A 23,446-nucleotide genomic window follows, 5' to 3' on the forward strand; every position below is an offset into this window, starting at 1 on the left:
TGATTTACGGAGGGAGGCAGTCCTGTCAACGCAAATCCGGAGTGCTCTGACTACATCCATGGTTCATGAATTGGAAGAGTCATCCTTAAACACCGGAACCACGATAGGCTGGTTTATATGAAAAGCTGTCACCACTTTGGGAAGAAAAGCCCTTTGAGTACGCAGCTCCGCCCTATCTTCATGGAAAATAAGATAAGGAGGGCGGCAGGATAAAGCACTGAGTTCTGACACACGCCTTGCCGAAGCGAGTGCCAAAAGCAGAACCACCTTCCAGGTTAAGTACTTTATCTCCACTCTCTGTAATGGCTCAAAAGTATCAGACTGGAGGAAGGCCAACACCAAATCCAAATCCCATGGTGCTGTGGGAGGCACAAAAGGAGGTTGAATCCTCACAACCAGGCCCGCCAAGAGCCGTGGCGGGCCCCGGTAATAGGGGGCGTGGCCTAATCACGGGAGGCGTGGCCACGCCCCCTTGCTGAGAAAAAAAAAAAGATTAGCAGCGCCGCTGGGGAGGGGGCGCTCTGAGCCCCCTCAGCCCGGCGCAAAAGCAGGGGGGGCACGATCAGTGTGATCGCTCCCCCGCACAGGCATAGGAGACTGCTGTGGCTGCTGCTCAGCAGCCACGAGCAGTCTCCAACTGCAGCTCAGCACACGCCATGTGCTGGGCTGCTGTGAGGGGGGGAGCGGCGCCGGACCCGGGCCCCCACCGGGCCCCTCAGGAAGCTCGGGCCCGGGTAATCTGTACCTGCTTCCCCCCCCTCTCGGCGCCCCTGCTCACAACTCCTTGGAGAAAAGTCTGTATATCCGAGACCAAAGCCGATTTCCTCTGAAAGAAAATGGACAACGCGGATACCTGTACCTTTAATGAAGGCCTGCTGAGAGACCAGCCTGAAGAAAAAGAAGGAGACGTGATTCCTTAAAGACTGACGGAGGAGAATGACATCTCTCACACCAAGCCACATATGTCTTCCAAATGCGGTAGTAATGTTGAGAAGTGACTTCCTTCCTAGCCCGAATCATTGTGGGAATCACAGTAGATGGAATACCCTTTTTTCTGAGGACGGGCCTTTCAGTAGCCAGGCCATCAAACGAAGCCGCCTTAAGTCACGATAAACAAATGGGCCCTGAAGAAGGAGGTCGTCCTTAAGAGGCTGTGGCCATGGCTCGTCTATGAACAGATTCTGTATCTGGGAATACCATGCTCGTCTGGGCCATTCTGGTGCTATCAGAAGCACCTTGATCCCTTCTCGCTTGATTCTTTGAAGCAGGCGCGGAATGAGCGGAAACGGAGGGAATAGGTAGACGTAATGAAACTTCCACGGAGCCGTCAGTGCGTCCACTGCTGCTGCTCGTGGGTCCCTTGTTCTGGAGTAGTAAACCGGTAGTTGGTTTAACCTTGACGCAATAAGGTCGGCTTAAGGACAGCCCCACCTCAGAGTTAGTTGCTGGAACACCTGAGGATTGAGTGACCATTCCCCTGGATGAACATCCTGCCGACTGAGATAGTTGGTCTCCCAGTTTTCTGCTCCTGGGATGAAGATCGCAGAAATCGCTACTGCAAATTCCTCTGCCCAAAGTAGAATCCTTGTTACCTCCCTCATGGCGGCTCTGCTTTTTGTGCCGCCCTGCCTGTTTATATATGCCACTGCAGTGGCATTGTCTGACTGGACTTGCCTGCCCCTCCAGCAGCGGATGCGCCAGCAGTAGAGCATAAAATACCACTCTCAATTCTAGAATATTTATGGGCAATCTGGCTTCTTGCTGCATCCAGTGCCCCTGAAAATGCTTTCCCAGAGTCACTGCTCCCCAGCCCCTGAGGCTTGCGTCCGTGGTGAGGAGGGTCCAATCCCACACCGCAAACCTTTTCCCCGCCAGCAGGTGGGAAAGGTTCAGCCACCAAATGAGAGATGTTCAAGTCTGAGGTGTCAGGAGAACTCTCTGATGGAGAAAGAGGTGGGATCCTGACCACTGGGAGAGGAGATCCAGTTGAAAAGGACGGGCGTGAAATCTGGCATACTGAATCACCTCGAAAGCCGCTACCATCTTCCCAATAGGGCAGATACAGAGATGTACAGACACTCGGCGATGTTTTAAGACCAGGCGCACCATATGCTGAATGGAGGCAGCTTTGTCTTGAGGCAGGAAAACTCTTTGCTGCACTGTGTCCAGTATCTTTCCCAGGAATAGTAAACGCTGTGTAGGGATCAGGGAGGACTTCTTGAAATTTAGTATCCAACCATGTTGCAGGAGGATGCTCTGAGTTAAGCGAATGTCCCTTAACAGCTGAGCTTCCGAAGAGGCCTTTATCAATAGATCGTCTAAGTATGGAACAATGATGACCCCCTGACCATGCAGTAGGGCCATCATTGCCGCCATAACTTTTGTGAATACTCTTGGGGCCGACGAAAGTCCGAAAGGTAGGGCCTGGAATTGAAAATGCGACTCTAGGACCGCAAAACGAAGAAAAGCCTGATGGGGGGCCAGATTGGGATGTGGAGATAAGCGTCCTTTATGTCTAAGGACACCAGAAACTCGTTCCTGTCGAGACCCGCTATAACGGATTGGAGAGATTACATCTTGAATTTGAAAACTTGAAGATGAGTGTTTAAATCCTTGAGATTGATTATGGGTCTCATGGAGCCGTCCGGCTTGGGCACCACAAACAGGCTGGAATAAAACCCTTGACCTCTCTGGTGGGTTGGAACATTCACTATTACCTGAGACAATAACAGTTTTTGTATTGTCTCCTGAATTTCTCCTCATTTTTCTGCAACCAGAGGTAAACCAGTTTTGAAAAAATGAGAAGGAGGTTGGACCCTGAAGTCCAATTTCAGGCCGTGAATAATAATGTCCCTGACCCAGGCGTCCTGGCAAGACTGGATCCAAATGTCCTTGAAGCGTAAAAGGCGCGCCCCGACCCTGGGATCCCAAAATAAGAAGGAAGGGTATCATGTGGCAGGCTTGGCAGCTGCCTTGTCCTGCTGAGTGTTGGAGGCGGCTGATGCTGAAGCTCTACCTCGGCCTCTGAAACCTCTTGAGAAGGCTGGACCTCCTCTGGAATGCCCTCTAAATCTTCCAGAGGCACGAAAGGATCGAAAGGAGGGACCTGTCAAAGGTCTTCTAGTAGGAGGAGGAGCTGCAGATGGTAGGTAAGTGGATTTCCCACCTGTAGCTTGTGAGATCCACTTATCTAACTCCGATCTGAAAAGTACCTCCCCAGTAAAGGGAAGGACCTCCACCGCTCTCTTGGACTCTGCATCTGCCTGCCATTGACGCAGCCACAGAGCCCTTCTAGCAGATATAGCTAATGCTGAAGATCTGGCTGATAGATTACAAATGTCCTTAGACGCTTCTCCAAGGAAAGCAGCCGACTCTGCAATCTGTTCGGCTAACTGAATTAAGGCCCTCATTCAGAGCCGTTCGCTATTTGCGGTCGTTCGTTTAAAAACAAGGGGTGGCTATTCAAATGATCCGTACGCACATTGTAGTCTGTTCACACCTCTAAGTCTGAACGAGCGAGCAAAACATACGCTCGTTTATTTGTTAAAAACGCCCCCTGGCCGCTCGCATCCTACGTCATGTCCGCTATTTATTAGATTAATCGAGTACATCGACCAGCGTATGAACTGCTCGCTATTCTTGTGGTTGGTGTTTGCTACCACAAATTTGCGAGCAGTTCTGGCTATAAAATAACCCAGTGACGTGGTCAATGACGCTGCTGTTTTAAATATACACACCCATAAAACGCCCGTTTTGACCTTTAAGCACGCCTGCGTTCGGATCTCCACTCCCCATTTACAAGCACCTTCCCCTGTTACCACCCACATACGCCTCATTCTGTCACTCAAAATAGCAGGCACTCGCTATATAGCGTACAAACGATTTTCGGCCGCACTGACTGGTTCGCGCATGCGTACTAAAAACCGTACGCATGCGCAGATGTGCAAACATCGCTCGGAACGAGCGTACTGCCGCTAACGAGCGGCTCTGAATGAGGGCCTAAGTCTTCAGTTTGCCCAGGCTTCAATGGCCTTATTTACCCAACAACTAACTAGTGCTGGACGCATCAAAACCCCTGCAACTGTATACAAGGATTTTAATGTGTGCTCCATCTTCCTATCCGAGGTTTCCTTTAGGGAAACTGCGCCAGGCACCGGAAACACCATTTTCTTAGAAAGACTGGCTACTGACGGGTCCACTGCTGGAGGAGTTTCACATAATATCCTACTGTCAGGTGGGAAAGGGTAATAAGACAGATATTTCTTAGAAATTTGACATTTTTTGTCTGGATGTTTCCATGCTGAAGAGAGAATCTCATCCAGCTCTTCTGATGCTGGAAAGGTAACAGACTGTTTAAATCTTTTACCGAAAATAGATGGTTTTTCAGTAACCTCTAAATCCTCTACATGCAACACCTGGCGTACTGCTGAAATTAAAGCATCCACGCCCTGAGATACAGGTTCGGGGTCCTCAGGAATGTTAGTTTCCTCTTCCTGAACCTCACCCTCTTCAGTGTCCTGCAACTCCTCATCTGACTCATCCCAGTGCAAGGGATTATGAATCAATCTCTTACTAAGGACCTGAGCAGGAGAAGAAGAAGAAGCAGGTGGGGCCTGGGACATTGCTTTTGTAAGTCCCTCAACAGATCTGGCCAGAGAGCGAGCCCAATCTGGTTCAGCTGCTGTTTGTCTCAGCCTCTCCCTGTCCTTACGAGCTGATTCCAGCTCTGATGACAGATTTGATATAACTGCAGTCAATTGATCAGACCACCTAGGCTGGACTACAAGATCAGTATCTTGAGGTAAAGACACACATTTATCACACAGTAAGGAAGCATTAGATTGTCCCTGTGTGGATTTTTCACCACAAGTCTTGCATGAAAAAGACTTTTGTGCAGCTTTAGACCCCTTGGTAGACATGTCTATAGTACAGACACCACACCCACACACACACACACACACACACAGAGAAAAGGACAGTAATGCAATAACAGATTTTTCAATCACACTACACAGAAACTTGAAGGGGGCTCAGAGGGAGATAAACTATAATGCTTGCAGCGCTAACAGAATAGTGCTGATAACAAGAAAAAAAAATGCAAGTGCTGATACACAGAGTACTAGCCTGACTCCTGACAAGGCTCTCGTTCCACCGTGTAGTGCGTGTAAAATGGCCACCAGCGTCCTTCTGGAAGCGCTGAGGCTGCTGGGAGGCAGGAGCAGAAGGGAAACTTAGGCTCCACCCCCCCCGCTATGGCGCTCTCAGCGCTAGCGGAGCGCACTGTGAATGCCCACCTAAATACTTGTCCTGGCTCCTCTGCTAACCAGGGAGCCAGGGAACACTAACCTTAGCCCTGCCTGTGCTGCCGGTGGCGGGCATATGCTACTGGGTCCCACGACGTACACTGCATGCAGCGCGTCTTTGGGTACCCTAGAGACTGAGGTCTCTGTAGCAGGAGACCTCAGCGCAAACCGCATGCCGCAGCGGTGAGGATCTCCCCGGCAGCTCCCTCATCGCAGACAGACAGGGGCAGTAGGCTGCCTGTCTGTCCTCATGCTGTAAAGTATATTTCCGGAGCCCTAAGGAGGCTTACGTCCAGCTCCCAGGGCACATTTTTTAGACTGACCTGGGGGGGGGGGGGGGGTATAGAGGGGGAGGAGCTAGCTACCAGTTGTTTTTTATTTAAAGGTGCCAGCTCCCGGTTAACTCCTATACCCCATTGTACTGAGGCTCCAGTGTCCCCTGGTGGATGAAGGAGAAAATGGGTTACTGTGATTGCTGGTCCTGTATATGCTGGAATTATGACACACAATGCACTATGTATGACACATATAATGGGTTACTGTGATCGCTGGTCCTGTATATGCTGGAATTATGACACACTGGGCCAGATTCAGAGCTGAACGCTCTGACCAGAGCGCTCGCTCTGAATCAGGGCCATCCCAGCTAAATTTGGAGCGGCCTCCTGGCTACTCGCATAGCTGTGGGTGACCACCCACAGCATATGCGAGCAGCCAAAAAGATGGTCGCGATGGTCTTTGACCATCGTGACCATCGGGCTTGCGACGAGACCCTGCGGTAGGGTCTTGCTTCCGCAAGCCCAGGAGTGATTTTGGCTCTATCAGAGCCAAAGTCACTCCCACTGACATCATTACTGATGTCAGTGGGGCCGGACTCAGACGGTAGGCGTTCCCATGGGAACGCCCCCGGCACGCCCACCAAAGGGGGCGTGCTGTCAGTCACCATCGACAGCACTCCCCCTTTGGTGCGAGACCCCGAGTGACGTATTTCTCGTCGCTCGCCGGGTCTCGCGCATGCGCACGACGGAGCTCCCTCCGTCGTGCGCATGCGCATTCTCACAACATCGACCCGCTGGCGAGCGAACTTTGCTCGCGAGCGGGTCTGAATGACCCCCACAGTACACTATGTATGACACATGTAATGTGTTACTGTGATCACTGGTCCTGTATATGCTGGAATTATTACACACAATACACTATGTATGACACATATAATGGGTTTCTGTGATCACTGGTCCTGTATATGCTGAAATTATGACACACAGTACACTATGTATGACACATATAATGGGTTACTGTGATCGCTGGTCCTCTATATACTTGAATTATGACACACAGTACACTATGTATGAGGCATATAATGGGTTACTGTGATCACTGGTCCTGTATATGCTGGAATTATGACACACAGTACACTATGTATGACACATATAATGGGTTACTGTGATCACTGGTCCTGTATATGCTGGAATTATGGCACACAGTACACTATATATGACACATATAATGGGTTACTGTGATCACTGGTCCTGTATATGCTGGAATTATGACACACAGTACACTATGTATGACACATATAATGGCTTACTGTGATCGCTGGTCCTGTATATGCTGGGATTATGACACACAATACACTATGTATGACACATATAATGGGTTACTGTGATTGTTAGTCCTGTATATGCTGGAATTATTACACACAATACACTATGTATGACACATATAATGGGTTACTGTGATCACTGGTCCTGTATATGCTGGAATTATGACACACAATACACTATGTATGACACATATAATGGGTTACTGTGATCACTGGTCCTGTATATGCTGGAATTATGACACACAATACACTATGTATGACACATATAATGGGTTACTGTGATCACTGGTCCTGTATATGCTGGAATTATGACACACAATAAACTATGTATGACACATATAATGGGTTACTGTGATCACTGGTCCTGTATATGCTGGAATTATTACACACAATACACTATGTATGACACATATAATGGTTTACTGTGATCACTGGTCCTGTATATGCTGGAATTATGACACACAATAAACTATGTATGACACATATAATGGGTTACTGTGATCACTGGTCCTGTATATGCTGGAATTATTACACACAATACACTATGTATGACACATATAATGGGTTACTGTGATCACTGGTCCTGTATATGCTGGAATTATGACACACAATACACTATGTATGACACATATAATGGGTTACTGTGATCACTGGTCCTGTATATGCTGGAATTATTACACACAATACACTATGTATGACACATATAATGGTTACTGTGATCACTGGTCCTGTATATGCTGGAATTATGACACACAGAACACTATGTATGACACATATAATGGTTACTGTGATCGCTGGTCCTGTATATGCTGGAATTATGACACACGATACACTATGTATGATACATATAATGTGTTACTGTGATCACTGGTCCTGTATATGCTGGAATTATGACACACAATACACTATGTATGACACATATAATGGGTTACTGTGATCGCTGGTCCTGTATATGCTGAAATTATGACACACAATACACTATGTATGACACATATAATGGTTACTGTGATCACTGGTCCTGTATATGCTGGAATTATGACACACAATACACTATGTATGACACATATAATGGGTTACTGTGATCACTGGTCCTGTATATGCTGGAATTATGACACACAATACACTATGTATGACACATATAATGGGTTACTGTGATCACTGGTCCTGTATATGCTGGAATTATGACACACAATACACTATGTATGACACATATAATGGGTTACTGTGATCACTGGTCCTGTATATGCTGGAATTATGACACACAGTACACTATGTATGACACATATAATGGGTTACTATGATCGTTGGTCCTGTATATGCTGGAATTATGACACACAGTACACTATGTATGACACATATAATGGGTTACTGTGATCACTGGTCCTGTATATGCTGGAATTATTACACACACTACACTATGTATGACACATATAATGGGTTACTATGATCGTTGGTCCTGTATATGCTGGAATTATGACACACAGTACACTATTTATGACACATATAATGGGTTACTGTGATCACTGGTCCTGTATATGCTGGAATTATGACATACAATACACTATGTATGACACATATAATGGGTTACTGTGATCGTTGGTCCTGTATATGCTGGAATTATGACACACAATACACTTTGTATGACGCTTATTAAAGCTGGATAAGTGCTAATTATTTCCTCTTCAAGGACTGGCCACACTCGCTCTAAAATCAAGCATTTGGAAACCCCCCTCTAGAATTCCGTTTGCCACTGCCGTTAGTGCATAAACCTAACCCTCTCCCCTTAGTGCCTAACCCTAACACCCTCCTAGTGGTGCCTAAACCTACCCCTCCCTCTTGGTGTGCCTTACCCTAACCTTCTCCCCCCCAAAAAAACCTAACACTAACACCGCTACACTCCCTAAACCTAACCCTCCCCCCCCACGGCTAGTGCAAAGGGCGCCCCAGACTTACCTCATTTGGTCTAGCGTCCTTCAGCATTCCAGCATCGGGATTAAGATAGGCGTCAGTATTTTGACGCCTATCTTAAGTCCCTTGTCGAGATTTCAGTGCAGGTATTGAGACCGGCGGCATCGCGCCCGCCGGTCTCGTAACTACATCCCAAATAAATCTTATAGGAGAAATCACACATTTTATCTCAGGAAAGCAGCGACGAGCAGGCACTAGGCTGGCGAAGGAGTCCTGATGAGGAGAGTGGGCAGATGGGCATCCAGTGTGCATAGGCTAAAGTCACATGCAAAATACATTAGTGCAGACCTGCAGCGCTGTGCAGAATCGAAAAGGGAGTCAGAGGGTATGCCATCAGACATGAGACCCAAGCCCAAAGTGTACAAAGTTTCTCCAGGGGGATAGTATCAGGACCCACCAGGAGGATAAAGTGCACAGAAGGAGGGCAGCAGAGCAGGCCTGTACTTTTCCAGAGATTAATGAGCACATCTGATGAACGCAGCAGGGCCCCAGGGACAGCTCGCCAGGCATGTCCACTCAGACCAGCAGCTGAAAGTGTCTTTTTCAAACAAGTAACCTACAGACCCACCCACCCACCCAGAGCTGTAACTAGACTTTTTGGTGCCCTGTGCCAGAGACAGCATTGGCGCCCCCCCCCCCCTATTTTTAAAATAGGGACATAAGATAGTGCACCTGAGAAATGGCCATGACTTCATTTGGAAGGGCCAGGGAAGAGATAGGGGAGGCCAGAAGATGCTGGGGCCAAGGAAGAGATAGGGGAGGCCAGGAGATGCTGGGGCCAGGGATGAGATAGGGGAGGCCAGGAAATGCTGGGGCCAGGGAAGAGATAGGGGAGGCCAGGAGATAATGGGGCCAGGGAAGAGATAGGGGAGGCCAGAAGATGCTGGGGCCAGGGAAGAGATAGGGGAGGCCAGGAGATGCTGGGGCCAGGGAAGAGATAGGGGAGGCCAGGAGATGATGGGGCCAGGGAAGAGATAGGGGAGGCCAGGAGATGCTGGGGCCAGGGAAGAGATAGGAGAGGCCAGGAGATGCTGGGGCCAGGGAAGAGATAGGGAAGGCCAGGAGATAATGGGGCCAGGGAAGAGATAGGGGAGGCCAGGAGATGCTGGGGCCAGGGAAGAGATAGGAGAGGCCAGGAGATGCTGGGGCCAAGGAAGAGATAAGGGAGGCCAGGAGATGCTGGGACCAGGGATGAGATAGGGGAGGCCAGGAGATGCTGGGGCCAGGGAAGAGATAGGGGAGGCCAGGAGATAATGGGGCCAGGGAAGAGATAGGGGAGGCCAGAAGATGCTGGGGCCAGGGAAGAGATAGGGGAGGCCAGGAGATGCTGGGGCCAGGGAAGAGATAGGGGAGGCCAGGAGATGCTGGGGCCAGGGAAGAGATAGGGGAGGCCAGGAGATGCTGGGTCCAGGGAAGAGATAGGGGAGGCCAGGAGATGCTGGAGCCAGGGAAGAGATAGGGGAGGCCAGGAGATGCTGGGGCCAGGGAAGAGATAGGGGAGGCCAGGAGATGCTGGGGCCAGGGAAGAGATAGGGGAGGCCAGGAGATGCTGGGGCCAGGGAAGAGATAGGGGAGGCCAGGAGATAATGGGCCAGGGAAGAGATAGGGGAGGCCAGGAGATGCTGGGGCCAGGGAAGAGATAGGGGAGGCCAGGAGATGCTGGGGCCAGGGAAGAGATAGGGGAGGCCAGGAGATGCTGGAGATAAAAGAAGAGGAAGCTACAAGTGAGAATGATAATAAACAGGAAAATTTACAGGCCCAAACATGGCCCCCTGCCCTGCGGTGCCCTGTGCCATGGCACAGGTCGCACTACCCTAGTGTCGGCCCTGCACCCACCAACCCATTCCCCAAAACAAGCTTTCTGCTACAGGTTTGCAACCAATACATGTGAATAGTACTGTATACTGTACAACAATAAACATTAAAGTGTGACTACTATATTAGTGCAGCAAATCTATCATTTCAATCTGCAGTGCAACACACTGTAGAATGCTCCATGACACGGGGACAGTCACACAATGATTAGTGACAGGGCCATTCCAAATTGGCTGTATTGTGGATGGACACACATCACTATACACGTCGACGGCCTCAGTCGCTTCAAGTGCAACCAAACAGGGATTTTGCGATGGGTCCATATCATCGGTATTGCAACAAATTGTGCCAAGCTGTATAAACCCCACTCACAACAACATTGTTACACATACAGTACCTTGCCGACATATAGAGCACGATTCAATTCAATGCAATGCTGGATAGCCCCGGGAGGGAGCTCCCGGAGAAATTCAATTCAGCGCACTGTTAAGTCGGAGAATGTCGGTTTTCGCGACTTAACCTCGGTGTTTAGTCCGAGAACCGCCATTCTCCGACTAAAGTGCCAGCCGCGAGGCTGTTAGCGCTGCACTAAGCCGGAAAACAGCCGCATGGCCGGCACTTTTGTTGGATTTCTCCTCGCATCCCAGGAGGGTGCGAGAAGAAATCATTAAAACCGCCCAAACGTTGAATTGAATAGCTTTGGGAGCTCCCTCCCGGGGCTATTCGACATCGCATTGAATTGAATCGCCCACATAGCAGCTTATGGTCATGCGACCGCGCCAAAAAGGGATTTCACTACACGGTCACGTGAGGCCTCTCCAGTGTCACATATTGCACTGTAAGTGTGATCAATTCAAAAAAGTTGTACAGCTAGACGCCAGTTAGTTGCTTACTGCATGTACAGGCGACTCGAGGCTTGCAGCTGGGTCTAATGGCGGGGAAAAAACACACAAAGGCCCAGCGGGCAGCACGTCCTAAGTCGCGAGGTTTATACATTAGGTCCATTTGTTGCACATTTTACAGAGGTGCCCACATACTGTAAACCTAGCTTTGGAATTTCTGACCAAGCTACGCCATGCGCCTCAGCCAAACACGGCTTTACAAAACATGCGTCTTATTCGCATCGCTAATTTGAGAAAATAACAAGGCACGGGAACCCCAGACAATAGTGCCGGCAGTGAATGCAGCGTGTGACTAAGACACTAACCGGTGTAAAAAGGCAGAAACAAGTGAGTCACGCCATGGTTCACGCCATGCATCATTGTGCTTAATCTAACCCTAACCCTCCCCCTAATGCCTAACATTCACCCTGTTACCTGACTCTAACCTCCCGCTAACACCCTTACCTTCAGATGCCGGCAGTCGGGATCTGGTGCCGGCATCCCGACCTGTTGAGATTTTGATGCCAGTATTCAGACCGTTGGCATCCCGCACGCCGGGATGCCAACTACATCCATACAAAGATGAATGCGAACATTCTGTACATAAACGGGCACAGACAAAATTAGAAGTACATGAACGCATATTTACAGTGCAGTTAGTTTTTGTTTTACTATAATGTGCGATTTTGTTGCTACAAGTCATGGTTTTTGGGGTTGTAGTTTTCTTTTAGCTATTATTAATTATTATTATTATTATTATTATTATAATAATTAATAATATTATTATCATTATTATCATCATCAATATTATCATTACCATTACTATTATTATCATTAACATTATTATATATATTATGATTATTATTATCATTAATAATATAATTATCATTATTATTAATAACATCATTATTATTAATATTATTATTATTGCCATTATTATTATTATTATTATTATTATTATTATTACCGTTATTATTATTATTATTATTATTGCCATTATTATTATTATTGCCATTTTCTCCCTGACATACAATGTGAAAAGCATTAAAATAATTTACTTTACTGTATATTAATTATTGACTTATTCCTCATGGTGTCTCCACAGTTTCCTCTGAACAACATGACACAAAAAATTTGCAATTCTACGAGCAAGATAATTGGTAACATGAAGAAAGACGACCCGAGAGATCCAGGCATGGCTGAGAGTGGTGGTGAAGACAGTTTACAGACTGTGCACTATTATGTGTTTCAGGGGGTGCTGGTCAGAATTAAAACTCCTTCCAAATGTACTTACTTTACAGAAACTTTGCTTGAAGTTAGTTAATACTGTAGGCAATTTGCCTATACAGTACTGTTCTCTGCCATAGTGCCCATTATTACTGCACAGTATACTGTAGACAGTACTGTATTACGATTTCTTCTTACTGTAATTCTAAATTTCATTGTGCCATACTGTAGGAGAGTCAAGGTAATTGTGGATGAATTAAGCGTACAGTACCTCTGCGCAAATCACACGTATTTTCTAATATATGCTGTACAGTAATGTAACATTGTTTTTATTAGACAGGACACATCCCATGATAAGGGATGTGAATAAGGAAAGGAAAGTGGAACAGGCACGTCAGTGGATTGCGGCCGGAGACAATGTCATTTTTTACAGATGAATCTTCAGCTGCACTTGAGAGGTTCTCCAGAATGTCATTCCGCAAAATTGCGCCCATGTTTCAATAAAAGCACGTCCAAAGCCACTGAAAGCCTGGGTATGGGGAGCCATCTCACATTTGGGTGTAGGACAACTGTTCATTTTTGAAGGTACTGTATAATATAGGTATGTTTATATTTGTTTTACAACTTGCATGATCCTACAACACACTAATCATGATGTACAGTACACTATTGTACTTCATAATTAATAACCACAATTTCTTATGCATGTATCTTTGCAGGATTTATGGGAAAGACCTTCTTTCAAGACAGGATAGTAAATTAAAGCTTTGGTGCCATATGAGACTACGGTTCATCTGGCCACAGGTTGTTCCAGGATAATGATCCAAAACACTCTGCGCAAGGCAAATTCATGGAAGAGAAAGACATCAATTGGCAACACACAGCACCTGAGTGATTGTTTTCCAGCCAGGGCCAGACTGCACACCTGGCAGATGGGCCGACTTGGTGTTAAACGTTGGCCAAGCAGCTCCGCCTCCCGGCGCTCTGCTTGGCTGGGACACTAAAAGACAGGGGCATGCCATGAGGCCAGACCCCTTGAGACTTAACCACGTCCCTTTTGCGGGCGCACGCATAGGGGGACTGCCAAGGATAATTAGCAGCCCCAGTCTGTCCCTGATTACAGGATATTATGTACTGTACTGTAACAAACTAAGGGCCGGATTCAATTAGCCATGATAAACTGATACTATATTGCTAGTGATATCGCACATATCGCCCATTTTTGCGTGATATTATCGCCTATTCCGGCAAAGCGCGCTCCCATTTTTCGCCAAATCCTGTTGTGCAACTGGCGAAAACGCATACGTGCGATAATTTTTCATTGCGAAACAGGCAAAAATGTGTCCACATTTTGGAAAATCAGTCTGTACTCCCCAAAAAAAGGGATAACTGACATCGGAAATCAATATAGAAATGTATTAAAGGCCATAAAAAAAGTATTTGGCTGTTATCAACGTATTTGCATAAGTGCTGAAAAATTATAAAAAGCTATATTTTCTTTTTTTTAGAAAATAACTGCTGGACGTAAATTGAGGGTGCATTAAACTGGGTGCTAGTATATTTTTGTGTCTATAAAGTGCACTTTTAAAAAATGTTTAAAATACACCTGCTGTAGCCACCTGCAATGTTTACAGCCCCCAAAATACCAGACCCTCTACTTTAAACCCATTTTCCACAACTTTAATTGTTTTCAACTAAATTGACATGTCATTTTTGCACAAATGAAGCTAATTGAACACAACTTTTTAGGGAAGGGGGGGGTGTCCAAATGTTTCTGAAACAAATCCCCACATTTTCTAGGCAAAGATAGAGATCTTGCTTTTTTTTTTCACCTGCTCTGAGATGGTGAAAACTTATCGCCAGTTTCAGTCTATGCCATTATCGCACGTGCAATAACTGAATTGTGCGATCGCAAAGACGGGGCTTAACGCAACTAATTGAAACCAGCCTCAAATGTTACAGTTCAGTACAGATCCATTGATTACAGAATGTATTATTTATGTTTTTATGTTTTAATTAAAGTTATGTTTCTGGCTTATTTCAGGTCACCGGACATGAATCAAATCGAGTTAGTCTGGGCCCATTGAAAAAGTTAATATTTGAGGTGAAGCCAAAGATTGAATAACAGCTGATAGATTTCATATTGATGCTGTCCTAATAAAGGAGCAGTGCAATCATTATACTGATCCTTTGTATAAGGTCATGGCTGTAATAGTAGAAAGAAATGGCCGATCTACAGCTATGTATCTTTTATTGTATTTTCTGGTTACTGTATACATTCTAAAAAAAAATACTGTACATTGTATGTTTGCAGTGCTGATTGTACTTCCTAATGCTGATTATTTAATAAAAGTGTTCAAATAAAATGTCAAAAGTGTGTGATTTTGTAGTGCGGCTTGGGAGATTCCTGCCCTCCCACAATACAGTATTCAGTAGTACTGTACAGGAGCTGTAATTACAGTAGAGCCTAGGCTTGTACAGTAGGGCAGCATCTTTGAAACGCACATCCGCCCCAACACCACATCTCACACGGAAGTGACAATATTGTAGGTTTTTAAAATGCACAGGCTCTATATGGGGCAAACCTTGGTGTTGTAAAATGGGAGGTAGCAATGCTAACCACTGTGCCTCCTTGCTGTATTGTGGCCCACACCTTCTTGGTCAGTCAGTAAAGAAAGGGTGTTAAAGAATGTTGTGAGATAATTGCCAAATAACAATTTGTGGCAAGCTTGTACTTTGCCTGTGGCGAGTTTGTACTTTGCCTGTGGCGAGCTTGTACTTTGCCTGTGGCGAGTTTGTACTTTGCCTGTGGCGAGCTTGTACTTTGCCTGTGGGGAGCTTGTACTTTGCCTGTGGCGAGCTTGTACTTTGCCTGTGGGGAGCTTGTACTTTGCCTGTGGGGAGCTTGTACTTTGCCTGTGGCGAGCTTGTACTTTGCCTGTGGGGAGCTTGTACTTTGCCTGTGGGGAGCTTGTACTTTGCCTGTGGCGAGCTTGTACTTTGCCTGTGGCGAGCTTGTACTTTGCCTGTGGCGAGCTTGTACTTTGCCTGTGGCGAGTTTGTACTTTGCCTGTGGTGAGCTTGTACTTTGCCTGTGGTGAGCTTGTACTTTGCCTGTGGTGAGCTTGTACTTTGCCTGTGGCGAGCTTGTACTTTGCCTGTGGCGAGCTTGTACTTTGCCTGTGGCGAGTTTGTACTTTGCCTGTGGCGAGCTTGTACTTTGCCTGTGGTGAGCTTGTACTTTGCCTGTGGCGAGCTTGTACTTTGCCTGTGGCGAGCTTGTACTTTGCCTGTGGCGAGTTTGTACTTTGCCTGTGGCGAGCTTGTACTTTGCCTGTGGTGAGCTTGTACTTTGCCTGTGGCGAGCTTGTACTTTGCCTGTGGTGAGCTTGTACTCGTCTTTGACTGGCATTGAACAGCCAAACTCGATACCAGTAGGATTCCAATCCCACCATCAATCTGCAGCGGAGGTGCATTTTGTTCCCTGTTTTTTACCATTTAAACACATTTTAAGCTAACGATTCCTGCTGGCAGGTTTGCTTTAAGTAAATGGTCAATTTGCAAAACCGACGGAAAAGCTACCAATAGCAAAATCGACCATTAGTACATACCCACCCGCAAGTCTTCAGATCTGCAGAGATAAAAAGGTGTGACAGCTGCTAGTTTACAGACGCATATTAGTCTTAGTAACATTATTTGGTAATTATACAGACACCACTGTCAGAACTAAACAGCAATTCCAATTGTATTGCAGGAATCTGGGACGTACACATAGTATTACTACACCCCCACCTTACACTGTTTTACTACTACACCCCATCCTACATAGTATTACTACATCCTCCACCCCACATTGTATTACTACACCCCCACCACATTGTATTACTACTACACCCCCATCCCATAGTATTACTACACCCCTCCTCCAACATAGTATTACTACATCCTCCACCCCACACTGTATTACTACACCCCCACCACATTGTATTACTACTGCACCCCCATCCCATAGTATTACTACTACACCCCCACCACATTGTATTACTACTGCACCCCAATGCCATAGTATTACTACACCCCTCCTCCAACATAGTACTACAAAACACCCCACATTGTATTACTACACCCCCATCCAACATAGTATTACTACTACACCCCCACCACATTGTATTACTACTGCACCCCCATCCCATAGTATTACTACACCCCTCCTCCAACATAGTATTACAAAACACCCCACCTCACACTGTATTACTACTACACCCCCATCCAACATAGTATTACTACATCCTCCACCCCACATTGTATTACTACACCCCCACCACATTGTATTACTACTACACCCCCATCCCATAGTATTACTACACCCCTCCTCCAACATAGTATTACTACATCCACCCCACATTCTATTACTACTACACCCCCATCCCATAGTATTACTACACCCCCCTCCCACGTAGTATTACAACACCCCCCACCTCACACTGTATTACTACTACACCCCATCCCACATACTATTACTACAACCTCCACCCCACATTGTATTACTACTACACCCACATCCCATAGTATTACTACTACACCCCCATCCCATAGTATTACTACACCCCCCTCCCACATTGTATTACAACACTCCCATCCCACATAGTATCACTACATCCTCCACCCCACATTGTATTACTATTACACCCCATCCCTCATAGTATTACTACATACTCCACCCCACATTTTACTACTACTACACCCCCATCCCATAGTATTACTACCCCCCCTCCCACATAGTATTACAACACCCCCCACCTCACACTGTATTACTACACCCCATCCCACATAGTATTACTACATCCTCCACCCCACATTGTAGTACTACTAAACCCCATCCCACATAGTATTGCTACATCCTCCACCCCACATTGTAGTACTACTACACCCCATCCCACATAGTATTACTACATACTCCACCCCACATTTTATTACTACTTCACCCCCATACCATAGTAGTAGTACATTGTAGTACTACTTCACCCCCATACACACCCCCTTCCCACATAGTATTACAACACCCCCCACCTCACACTGTATTACTACATCCCCATACACATAGTATTACTACATCCTCCACCCCACATTGTATTACTACTACACCCCCATCCCATAGTATTACTACACCACCCTTCCCACATAGTATTACTACACCCCCCACCTCACACTGTTTTACTACTACACCCCCATCCCACATAGTATTACAACACCCCCATCCCACAAAGTATTACTACACCTCCACCTAACACTGTTTTACTACACCCAGATTCCACATAGTATTACTACATCCTCCACCCCACATTGTATTACTACTACACCCCATCCCACATAGTACTGTATTACTACTACATTACCCCACATTATATTACTGCTACACCAACCATCCCACATAGTATTACTACAACAGCACCTCACATTGTATTACTGCTACACCCACCATCCCACTTTTATTACTACACCCCCACGTCACATTGTATTACTACGCATCAACCATAATTACTACACCCCCATCCCACACAGTATTACTACCACCCCACCATCCTACATAGTATTACTACACCCCCTACTCCACATAGTATTGCTATACCCCACCCCATATTGTACTACTACACCCCCTTCACAAACAGTAATACTACACCCCATTCCTCAATGTATTACCACTACACCCCCACCCATATTGTGTTACTACTACACCCCCATCCCATAGTAGTACCACAACCCCACCCCGCATTGTATTAATACTACTCCCCCACCCCACACAGTATTACTACTACCCCACCACACATAGTATTACTATAACACCAACCCACATAGTATTACTACCACATTATCCCACATTGTATTACTACTACAACCCCACCCCACATAGTATTACTACCACACAACCCCACATTGTATTACTACTACACCAACCACATAGTATTACTACCACACCAACCCACATAGTATTACCAACACATCACCCCACATTGTATTTCTACTACACCCCCACCACACATACACCACCAACATAGTATTACTACCACATTACCCCACGTTGCATTACTACTACACCACCCACATAGTATAACTACTATATCACCCCACATAATATTACTAATACACCTCCTCCCCACATAGTATTACTACCACCCTACCCCACATAGTATTACTACCACATTACCCCTCATTGTATTACTACTACACCCCCACTCCACATAGTATTACTACCACACCATATGGTATTACTACTACACCACCCACATAGTATAATCACCACACCAACCCACATAGTATTACTACTACATTACCCCACATTGTATTACTGCTACACCACCCACATAGTATAACTTCCACATCACCCCACATAATATTACTACTACACCTCCTCCCCACATAGTATTACTACCACATCAACCACCATTGTATTACTACTACACCCCAACCCACATAGTATTACTACCACACAACCCCACATTGTATTACTACTACACCACCCACATAGTATAACTACCACATCACCCCACATAATATTACTACTACACCTCCTCCCCACATAGTATTACTACCACCCTACCCCATATAGTATTACTACAACATCACCCCACATTGTATTACTACTACACCCCCACCCCACACAGTATTACTACCACACCACATGGTATTACTACTACACCACCCACATAGTATTACTACCACACCAATCCACATAGTATTACTACCACATTACCCCACATTGTATTACTGCTACACCCCCACCCCACATAGTATTACTACCACATCAACCACCATTGTAATACTACTACACCCCCACCCACATAGTATTACTACCACACTAACCCACATAGTATTACCAACACATCACCCCACATTGTATTTCTACTACACCCCCACCCCACATAGTATTACTACCACACCACATAGTAATTACTACTACACCATCAACATAGTATTACTACCACACCAACTCACATAGTGTTACCAGCACATCACTCCACATTGTATTACTACTACACCCCCACCCCACATAGTATTACTACCACACCACATGGTATTACTACTACACCACCCACATAGTATTACTACCACCCCACCCCACATAGTATTACCAACACATCACCCCACATTGTATTACTACTACACCACCCACATAGTATTACTACCACACCACATAGTATTACTACTACACCACCCACATAGTATTACTACTACACCACCCCACATATTATTACTACCACATTACCCCACATTGTATTACTGCTACACCCCCACCCCACGTAGTATTACTACCACATCAACCAACATTGTAATACTACTACACCCCCACCCCACATAGTATTACTACCACACTACATAGTATTACTACTATACCACCCACATAGTATTACTACCACATCACCCAACATTGTATTACTCCTACACCCCCACCCCACATAGTATAACTACCACACCACCCCACATAATATTAGAACTATACCCCTTCCCCACATAGTATTGCTACCACACCACACCACATAGCATTACTACCACATCACCCAACATTGTATTACTCCTACACCCTCACCCCACATATTATTACTACCACATCACCCCACATTGTATTACTACCACACCACACTTTATTACTACCACCCCACATATTACTACCACATCACCCCACATTGTATTATTACCACATCACCCCACATTGTATTACTCCCACACCACCCCACATAGTATTACTACCACATCACCCCACATAATATACCTACCACAGCACCCCACATATTATTACTACCACATAACCCCACATTGTAGTACTACCACACCACCACACATATTATTACTACCATCCCACACCACATAAAATTACTACCACATCACCCCACATTATATTACTGCCACACCCACACCCCACATAGTATCACTACCACACCACCCCACATCATAATACTACCACACCACCCCACATAGTATTACTTCCACACCACCACACAAATTATTATTACCACATCACCCCACATTGTATTACTACCACACCCCCACCCCACATAGTATAACTACCACACCACCCCACATCGTATTACTACCACACCAACCCACATAGTATTACTACCACACCACCCCACATATTATTACTAGCACATCACCCCACATTATATTACTACCACATCACCCCACATAGTATTTCTACCACACCACCCAACATATTATTACAACAACATCACTCTACATTGTACTAGTACCACATCACCCCACATTGTATTACTCCTATACCCCCACCCCACATAGTATTACTACCACACCACCCCACATAATATTACTTATACACCCCCTCCCCACATAGTATTACTACCACACCACCCCACATAATATTACTTATACACCCCCTCCCCACATAGTATTACTACCACCGCACCCCACATTGTATTACTACTACACCACCCCACATATTTACTACCACATCACCCCACATAGTATCACTACAACACCCCACATCATATTACTACCACATAACCCCAGATAGTATCACTACCACACCACCCCACATCATATTACTACCACATCACTCGACATAATATTACTACAATACCACCCCACATACAGTAGTGTTACTACTACACCCCCATAATGGCCAGGTTGTCTGTGAAAAAGTGGGAAGCACAGACTATAGTTCAGGTCCATCAGTAACAACAAGGTTCTGGGGGGGGGAGCTAAAGGGAAAGGAAACAAGCAATAGACACACAATTGATAGACACGCCAAAATGGACACGAGAGATAGACTCCCATAATGGACACGAGAGATAGGCACCTATATGGACATGAGAGATAGACACCCATAGTGGACATGAGATAGGCACCCGAACTGGACACGACAGATAGACACCCATAATGGTCACGAGAGATAGACACCCATAATGGTCACGAGAGATAGACACCCATAATGGACACGAGAGATAGAAATCAATAATCGACACGAGAGATAGACACCATTAATGGACACTATAGATATACACCATTAATGGACACTATAGATAGACACCCGTAATGGACATGAGAGATAGACACCAATAATAGACATGAGAGATAGACACCCATAATGGTCATGAGAGATAGGCACTCATAACATGAGAGATAGACACCCATAATGGTCATGAGAGATAGACACCCATAATGGACATGAAAGATAGACACCCATAATGGGTACGAGAGATAGACACCCATAATGGGTACGAGAGATAGACACCCATAATGGATATGAGAGACAGACATCCATAATGGACACGATAGACACGCATAATGGACACGAGAGATAGACACCCATAATGGTCACGAGAGATAGACACCCATAGTGGACATAAGAGATAGGCACCCATAATGGACATGAGAGATAGGTACACATAACATGAGAGATAGAAACCCATAATAGTCACGAGAGATAGACACCCATAATGGTCATGAGAGATAGGCACTCATAACACGAGAGATAGACACCCATAATGGTCATGAGAGATAGGCACTCATAACATGAGAGATAGACACCCATAATGGACACGAGAGATAGAAACCAATAATCGACACGAGAGATAGACACCATTAATGGACACTATAGATAGACACCCATAATGGACATGAGAGATAGACACCAATAATAGACATGAGAGATAGACACCCATAATGGACATGAGAGATAGGTACACATAACATGAGAGATAGAAACCCATAATAGTCACGAGAGATAGACACCCATAATGGTCATGAGAGATAGGCACTCATAACATGAGAGATAGACACCCATAATGGTCATGAGAGATAGACACCCATAATGGACATGAAAGATAGACACCCATAATGGGTACGAGAAATAGACACCCATAATGGATATAAGAGATAGACATCCATAATGGACACGATAGACACCCATAATGGACACGAGAGAAATACACCCATAATGGATACGAGAGATAGACACCCATAATGGTCACGAGAGATAAGCACCCATATGGATATGAGAGATAGACACCCATAGTGGACATAAGAGATAGGCACCCATAATGGACATGATAGATAACCATAATGGACAAGATAGACACCCATAATGGACACGAGGGATAGGCACCCATAATGGACATGAGAGATAGACACCCATAGCGGACACGAGAGATAGACACCCATAATTGACACAAGATATAGACACCCATAATGGACACGAGAGATAGACACCTATAATGGACACAAAAGATAGACACCCATAATGGACACAAAAGATAGACACCCATAATGGACACGAGAGATAGACACCCATAGCGGACACGAGAGATAGACACCCATAATTGACACAAGATATAGACACCCATAATGGACACGAGAGATAGACACCCATAATGGACACAAAAGATAGACACCCATAATGGACATGAGAGATACCGGTTATGGACACGAGAGATAGGCACCCATAATGTACATGAGAAATAGACACCCATAACACGATAGGCACCCATAATGTACATGAGAGATAGACACCCGGAATGGCTATAGAACAAGTTCCAAAACGTTTGCTAATTTGCATAATTCATCCTGATGATTTATGTGAGTGTTTATAAGTCACTAAATTCTGCGAATGTTCCCTTCCCTGATTGTCTCTTGCAGCT

General features: G+C 45.6%; 1 long non-coding RNA gene across 2 annotated transcripts in view; it reads left to right on the top strand.

Annotated features, from left to right (window-relative positions):
* Positions 1-13,727, top strand: part of LOC148521396 (uncharacterized) — a 46,091-nt gene extending 32,364 nt beyond the window's left edge. Inside the window, exons 2-4 of one of the 2 annotated variants that reach the window (XR_015878828.1) lie at positions 12,673-12,853; positions 13,131-13,379; positions 13,514-13,727. This is a non-coding gene — a long non-coding RNA (uncharacterized LOC148521396). Of the gene's footprint in view, positions 1-12,672; positions 13,380-13,513 lie in introns of both variants that reach the window. The other variant, XR_015878827.1, reaches the window with a different exon arrangement.
* Positions 13,728-23,446: the final 9,719 nt, after the last annotated feature.

The sequence above is a fragment of the Taudactylus pleione genome, unplaced genomic scaffold (assembly GCF_031769625.1).
Source record: "Taudactylus pleione unplaced genomic scaffold, aTauple2 ptg000168l, whole genome shotgun sequence".
NCBI lineage: Eukaryota > Metazoa > Chordata > Amphibia > Anura > Myobatrachidae > Taudactylus > Taudactylus pleione.